This window comes from Neomonachus schauinslandi, chromosome 9 (genome assembly GCF_002201575.2).
Source record: "Neomonachus schauinslandi chromosome 9, ASM220157v2, whole genome shotgun sequence".
Classification (NCBI taxonomy): domain Eukaryota; kingdom Metazoa; phylum Chordata; class Mammalia; order Carnivora; family Phocidae; genus Neomonachus; species Neomonachus schauinslandi.
In genome coordinates this window covers 127,512,514-127,520,409 of record NC_058411.1, presented here as the reverse complement: position 1 = coordinate 127,520,409, position 7,896 = coordinate 127,512,514, and the positions used below count along the sequence as shown (strand labels likewise).

Here is a 7,896-nt window from a genome sequence, read left to right as displayed (position 1 = left end):
GCTTCTTGAAGTCGGGGCCATGTCTCAGTTAGCTTTCAAGCCCCATTTCCTATCACACTTCCTGGAATATGATAAATGCCCACTGCATACTTGTTGAAACCACTAATGAATTCCAGTAAGTCCATTCTTCCCTATAAAGTTGCAGAAATAGGCGCCTGAGTGGCTCAGTTGGTTAAGCGACTGCCTTCGGCTCAGGTCATGATCCTGGAGTCCCAGGATTGAGTGCCGCATCGGGCTCACTGCTCGGCAGGGAGTCTGCTTCTCCCTCTGATCCTCCTCCCTCTCATGCTCTCTGTCTCTCATTCTCTCTCTCTCTCAAATAAATAAATAAAATCTTTTTTAAAAAATTAATAAAAAAAAAATTAAAGTTGCAGAAATATCCCTTGCTTGGCCCCAGCTGTTACTCTATTGCTCCAACACTCTCCTACTTGGCTGATTTCTCATTTCCATACCTCATCTGGTGGCCATCGACATCTGGCATTTGAAATGTTCATTGGCTGCTGATAGGCCTTGAATTACCAGTCTGGTTCCATGTTTAATATGGGTGGTTATTTTCAACTTTTCTCACTGAACGAGATGGAATTGTAACTAAAGTTTTCAACTGATGTATTGTTTTGGCCTTCTTTGGATATGGACATTATATCACATTGCTTCTTCAGATCCAGTAGATTGGACCTAGCATTAGCGAGTGCCACCCCATTGAACTAACTTATTTACCAAGAGAGTAAGGAGCAAGGAAGAAAGGGAGGAAAGAGAGATGTCAGCATAGATAGTAACTGCCTAGAGGTAAACTAGACCATATAATTTGTCATCCCAAACTGAGCTCTTGATTAGAGTGAAAGAGATATTCTTAATAATTCCACAAGGGGAAAACAGATTAAAATGAGATTTTTTCCTGGGACAACCAGTATTTACAGCCCCCCTATTTATAGGAAGGCAGAGGAAGGAAGAGAACGAAGTAAGAATCTGACCTGAGTGACTGGTAGTTAGAAGCACTGCTCTTGAATATGGAACATCATTCCCTCAGGAAACTCCAGGAGAAAAGAGAATTAGTGCCAAGATCAACAAATGTGAGCAACACCCTACAATATTCTTTCTCAGGATTCTCAATGCATGTCAGTATAGGCTCTGAGAAGTCCACAGCAAAGGAATCTGAGATTCCCAAAGAGCACGCATGACATGTTTACACTCATCACATCTATGAGTGTGTCTTCCTTACTTGACTCAATACTGGGAAGGGCTATTTAAACAGAATTTTTCCAAAGAGGCAACATAACTAAATAAAATATGTTACAAATAACGTTCTCCCGGTCGACCAGTTATATACATACCTATATTCCTTATTTTGTTGAGGGAGTTTCATGCCCTTTGCCATCGGGAGAAAGGCCATGTTTCTGTATTAAAAGATGGCATATTAATTTGGCTGAAGCCAGGTTAATGAAACAAAGAGAGCTGACACTAGTGCAGAGCGCTAAGAAAGTTTATCTTTGTCTCACATATCCTTCCCAGGTGAGCATTCCAGTTGAGCAGGTGGAGCTACTCCCTCTGAACGTCAACTCACTTTCCATGACAAATAGCATGGCTGATGGCTTTATTGACTACAGAGGAAGCTTGGAAGGGTCAACTACCTGAAGAGCCATCTGCATGGTCAGAAGGGTATTTCAGTGGAAGAAGGGGAAATGAATTTTATGGAGAACTGGCTGTCTCTTCCTCACAAATGGGTAGACTAGAGAAATGGTGACCATTTGATGACCCAACTGAGTGGGACAGTATTATAGAGATGATCCCAATCTTGGCAGTAAATCTTAGGAATTTTCCAACCCTAAGATTCCTTGACTCTTGAAGATAAATAGCAGCAAAAAACAGCCCTCCAAGAGTTGTGATCTGAGGCATTTTTACTCTTTCTACTACCTTTCCTGATTTTTGAGAATTCTTTCCATTCCTTTCTATTCTCGCTGCCATCCGATTCTCTGGGGCCCAAATGCCTCATGCATGGACTTTTCCAATGTCCAGTATCCCCAACACCACTCGCAGTATTTCCTGAATACCACCAGTGTGTGAAAATGTGAAAAATAATAATACGTATCATCATCTTAAAGTCTTATTTTTATCATGTCTGCATCTTACTCAAAATGCCCCAAAGGACTGATATTTACAAAAAAGGAGCCAAAGTTTATATCTCCACCTTTAAAGACAAAAAACATCTGCATTTAGTGAACTTTTCGGGCTCACCCCTCATCTTTCTAGAGTATTACTACCACTTAATAGCTGTGTATCCTTGGGAAATTTATAACTTTTCTTGGCCTCATTCTCCCCACTGAGAAAGAAAGATAATGATAGTAACTATCTCATAAAGTAGCTGTAGGGATCGGTGGATATGATGCCTGAATCCTTGATAAGCAATAACCATTCAGTAAATTTGGCTATTGTCATATATCTCATGTGTCACCCAATACTACCTCCTCATGTATAATTATATATGCATCTACATTTGATTAAGGAAGTACCTTGTTCTTTTGTTTTTATCTTATTGTGTGAAAATGGGATCTTAAACATTATTGATGAAAATAAGCTCAATATTGGGATATCCTCTACAATGTCATCCAGTGACTGCAAACACCATTCAGATGAGATGACTTTTAAGGAGACTTATCTTTCCACTTTACAGTGTCAGTAGGGATGCATTTTAATACTTAAGTTTTCCTCTCCAAACCCTAATCCTTATCCCTGAAGTTACCCAGAAGAAATATGACATCGTTCTATATTGCAGTCATTGAGATCTTGAACTATGATCATGTTAACATTTCTTTTGTTTGGGCTCAATTACCTTTTATCTTTCACATAAGGCATATTTTTCAAGTCAATTCACCACTGTGATTGTACTCATTGGAGAAATACCAGTTCATTGTTATTTTCCAAAATACAAAAAACAGTATCCAAGCTAATATTTCAAATGCACACAGATGTTTGCAAAATAGGAGGTGATGTTCCATTGCTGTGAATGTTATTATTTCTAGTTTTACGTAATTTAAAACTTCCTTAGTAAGTACAAGACCTCATTTTATATGTGTGTGTGTGTGTGTGTATATCAGTCTATAGTTAAAGCCAATAAAAATCCCTAATAAATAAAAAATCACCCATATAAAACACAAGTAAGCATAGTGGTTAAGAGAGCAGAATCTTTTTACTTACTTTTCTCAATAGTCACTTTAGTACTTGAAGCTTCAAATTGCTTCTGTATAAAATTAAATAATATTACCTACATCAAAGCACTAATAAAATCCTTAAAAGATATATGTGTATTTAGTAGAAGTTCCAGGATTTTTCAATATATCAACTCAACTTCATTTTGTTCCTAGATTTTCCAATTCTTTTATTCTGATAAATACACATAAAATTTGGCATTTTAACCATTTAAATATCATATAGTTCAGTGGTATTTAATACATTTATCATGTTATGCAACCATCACCACCATCCATCTCCATAAATCATTTCATCTTATAAAATGGAAACTCTATACCTATTAAACTATGATGCCCCATTCTCCCCTCCCACCAGCCCCTGGTACCACCATTCTATTTTCTGTCTCTATGTTTTTAAGTTAGCAAAATGTCCCTAAAATTCATCCATGTAGCATATGTCAGAATTTTCTTCCTTCTTAAGACTGAATAATATTCCATTATATATATAAATCCTACAATTTGTTTAACCATTCATCCAACAATGTATAATTGTGTTGCTTTCACATTTGGCTATTGTGAATAATGCTGTGTCTAGATCCCGCTTTTAATTCTTTTTTTTTTATTCTTATGTTAATCCCCATACATTACATCATTAGTTTTAGATGTAGTGTTCCATGATTCATTGTTTGTGCATAAAAAAATATGGAACGCTTCATGAATTTGCGTGTCATCCTTGCGCAGGGGCCATGCTAATCTTCTCTGTATCGTTCCAATTTTAGTATATGTGCTGCCCAAGCAAGCACCCCGCTTTTAATTCTTATAGGTATACATCCAGAAGTGGAAAATTTAGATCACATGGTAATTCTGTGAATTCATGGTATCCGCCAATAGTGCACAAGGATTTCAATGTCTCCATATCCTTGCAACAAGTGTTATTTTCTGGGTATTTTTTTTTGTAGTAATCATCCTCATGGGTGTGAGCTGATATTACATGTGATTTTGGTTTGCATTTCCCTAATGATTTATAATGTTGAATATCTTTTCATGTGCTTATTGGTTGTTTGTATATTTTCTTTGGAGAAATGTCTATCAAAGTCCTTTGCCCGTTTTTTAATCGGGCTGTATGCTTTTTGTTGTTGAGTTGTAGGAGTTTTTTTTTAATATATTCTGAATATTAACCCTTTATTAGATATATTATTTGCAAAGTTTCTTCCATTCTGTGAGTTGCCTTTTCATCTTTGATAGTTTTTTAAGGCACAATCTTTTTTAATTTTCAGAAAGTCCAATGAATTGTTTTATTCTTTTGTTGCCTGTACTTTTGGTGTTATATCCAAGAAATCATTGCCAAATCCACTTTCCTGAAGCTTATGTCCTATGTTTTCTTCCAAGATTTTTATACATTTAAGTCTTATATTTAGGTCTTTGATCCATTTTGAGTTAATTTTTGTTTACAGTGTTAAAGACCCAACTTAATTGTCTAGTGTATGAATAATCAATTTTCTCAGCACCATTTGTTGAAAAAGCTGTCCCTTCCCCCTTGCATGGTCTTGGCACCCTTTTCAAAAATACTCTGACCATACATGCAATGGTTTATTTCTGGGCTCTCTATTCTGTTCCATTGGTCTACATGTCTGTCTTTATGCCCATACCACACTGTTTCAATTACTGTAGCTTTGCAATAGCTTTTGAAATCAGGAAGTATTAGTCCTCCAGCTTTGTTCTTCTTTTCCAAAATTCCATTGACTATTCTGGGTTCATTAATATTCTATTTGAATTTTAAGATGGTTTTTCTATTTCTGAAAAAATTCTGGTATTTTGACAGGGATTGATTTGAATCTGTAGATTGCTTTGGATAACAATGGCATCTTAAAAATACTAAGTTTTCCAATTCATGAACATGGGATGTGTTTCCATTCATTGATGTTGTCTGTAATTTTCTTCAACAAAGTTTTGTCGTTTTCACTGTACAAGTGTTTCATTCACCACCTTGGTTAATTCCTAAGTATTTTATTCTCTATTTTTTGTCTTTTCAACTTTTTTATTTTGAAAATAGTTTAAATTTATAGAAAAATTGCAAAAGAATAGTTTTTGTATGACCTATATCTAGCTTTCCCTAATATTGACATCTTACACAACCACAGTACAATTGTGGAAGTCGGAACTCATAAAATAACACTGATACAATAAAATTAACTATACTACACTTATTTAAATTTATCAACTTTTCTTAAGTCCTTATTCTGATCCAGAATTCAATTCAGAATATTTTCTCTTTTTTTTTAAAGATTTTATTTATTTATTTGAGAGAGAGAATGAGAGAGAGAGAGAGAGCACAAGAGGGGGGAGGGTCAGAGGGAGAAGCAGACTCCCTGCTAAACAGGGAGCCCAATGTGGGACTTGATCCCGGGACTCCAGGATCATGACCTGAGCTGAAGGCAGTTGCCCAACCAACTGAGCCACCCAGGCGCCCCAGAATATTTTCTTTTTAATGCTACTGTAAATGGAATTGTTTTCATAATTTCCATTTCAGATTGTTCAACGTTAGTGCATAGAAATGCAGCTGAATTTTATATGTTGAATTTATATCCTGTTACTTTGACTGAATTTATTTATTTATTTATTTATTTATTTATTTATTTATTTTTAAAGATTTTATTTATTTATTTGAGAGAGAGAATGAGATAGAGAGAGCATGAGAGGGGGGAGGGTCAGAGGGAGAAGCAGACTCCCCGCTGAGCAGGGAGCCCGATGCGGGACTCGATCCAGGGACTCCAGGATCATGACCTGAGCCGAAGGCAGTCGCTTAACCAACTGAGCCACCCAGGCGCCCTGACTGAATTTATTTATTAATTCTAACAGGGTGGGGGTATTTTTAGTGTGTTCTCCATATAAGATCATATCATCTGTGAACAGAAATAATTTTATTTTTTTCCCTTCCAATTTGGATGACTTATTTCTTTTTATTTTTTTTTTCTTTTGCCTTTTTCAGTATTATGTTAAATAGGTGGGATGAAAACAATTATTCTTGCCTTGTTCTTGATCTTATAAGAAGACCTATCTTTTTTTTTTTACTATTGAATATGATATTCCTGTGGATTTTTCATATATTGCTTTTATTATATTGAGGTTGATTATTTCTATTACTAATATTACTATTACCTGTTGAGGTTTTTTTAATCATGAAAGAATGTTGAAATTTGTCAAATACTTTTTCTGCCTCAGTTGAGATGATCATATGTTTTATTTTTTCCTTCATTCTAGTAAATGATTTTTATATATTGGCCATTCTTACATTCCAGAAATAAATCCCATGTGGTCATAGTATATAATCTCTTTAATATGCTGTTAAGTTCTGTTTGCTAATATTTTGGTGAGGATTTCTACATCAAGGTTCATAAAGGATATTGGGCTATAGTTCTCTTTTTCTTATATTATATGTGTCTGGTTTTGGTATTAAGGCCTCATAGAATGAGTTAAGAAGCATCCTCTCCTCTTCAATTGTTTGGAAAACTTTGAGAAGGACTGGTGTTAGGCGCCTGGGTAGCTCAGTCAGTTAAGCATCTGCCTTCAGCTCAGGTCATGATCCTGGGGTCCTGGGATAGAGCCCTGTGTCAGGCTCCCACTTCAGCAAGGAGTCCACTTCTCCCTCTCCCTCTGTCCCCTTCCCTCTCCCCCTTCCCCTCCCCAGCTCATGCTCTTGTTCTCTCTCACTCTTGCTCTCCCTCTCTCTCAAATAAATAAATAAAATCTTAAAAAAATAATAAAAATAAAAATAAATAAATATGTGGTAGAATTCACTAATGAAACCATCAGGTCCATGGCATTTTGTTGTTGTTGTTGGGAGATTTTTCATTACTGTTTAGTCAGTCTGCTTACTAGTGAGAAGTATAATCACATTTTCTCTTACTTCATGATTTAATCTTGGTCAGTTTTGTGGTTTTAGGAATTTGTGCATTTCATCTAGACTATTCAATTTGTTGGCATACAACTTATTTTTAGTACTCTTTTATTTTTTTTTAATTCTATAGAATCAGGGCAATGATGCCACCTTCATTTCTGACTGTAGTACTTTGAGTCTTCTTTTTGTTTTTTTCTAGTTAAAGTTTGCCGATTTTGTGCTCGCTTCGGCAGCACATATAATAAAGTTCGCCGATTTTGTCAATCTTTTCAAAGAACCAACTTATGATTTCATTAATTTTCCCTTTTTTTTTTCTATTTTCTAGTTCAAGTATCTCTGCCTTAATACTTGTTATTTCCTTTCTTATGCTAGCTTTGGGTTTATTTTGCTCTTTTTTTTCTAATTCCTTATATTATAAAGTTAGGTTGTTGATTTGAGATCTTTTCTTGTTTTCTAATGTAAGAATTTACACCTACAAATTTTGGCCTTAATTGAGTTCATCTTACTTGGAGTTTGTTTAGAGAATTTTAGCAACAATAAATGTCAGATTTTGTTAAATACTTTCTGCCTCAACTGAGATTTTCTTCATATTAGTTTGTTAATATGCTGAATTACATTAATTGAGTTTTGAAAGTTAAAACAAACTTGCATGCCTGAAATAAACCCCACTTATCATAACATATTATCCTTTTTATTTGATGTACATAAATTAAATAAAATTAGTTAATGTTGTGCTTTGAATCTTTGTACCCATGTTTCTGTGACATTTTTCCCCTAGTTCTCATTCTGGGTTTTATTTATTTATTTGGTTAG

At 35.1% G+C, this 7,896-nt stretch overlaps 1 non-coding gene across 1 annotated transcript; it reads right to left on the bottom strand.

The window, feature by feature from the left end:
* Positions 1 to 3,881: 3,881 nt before the first annotated feature.
* LOC123325745 lies at positions 3,882 to 3,988 on the bottom strand. Its single transcript, XR_006540603.1, has one exon. It is a non-coding gene; the product is annotated as a U6 spliceosomal RNA (small nuclear RNA).
* Positions 3,989 to 7,896: the final 3,908 nt, after the last annotated feature.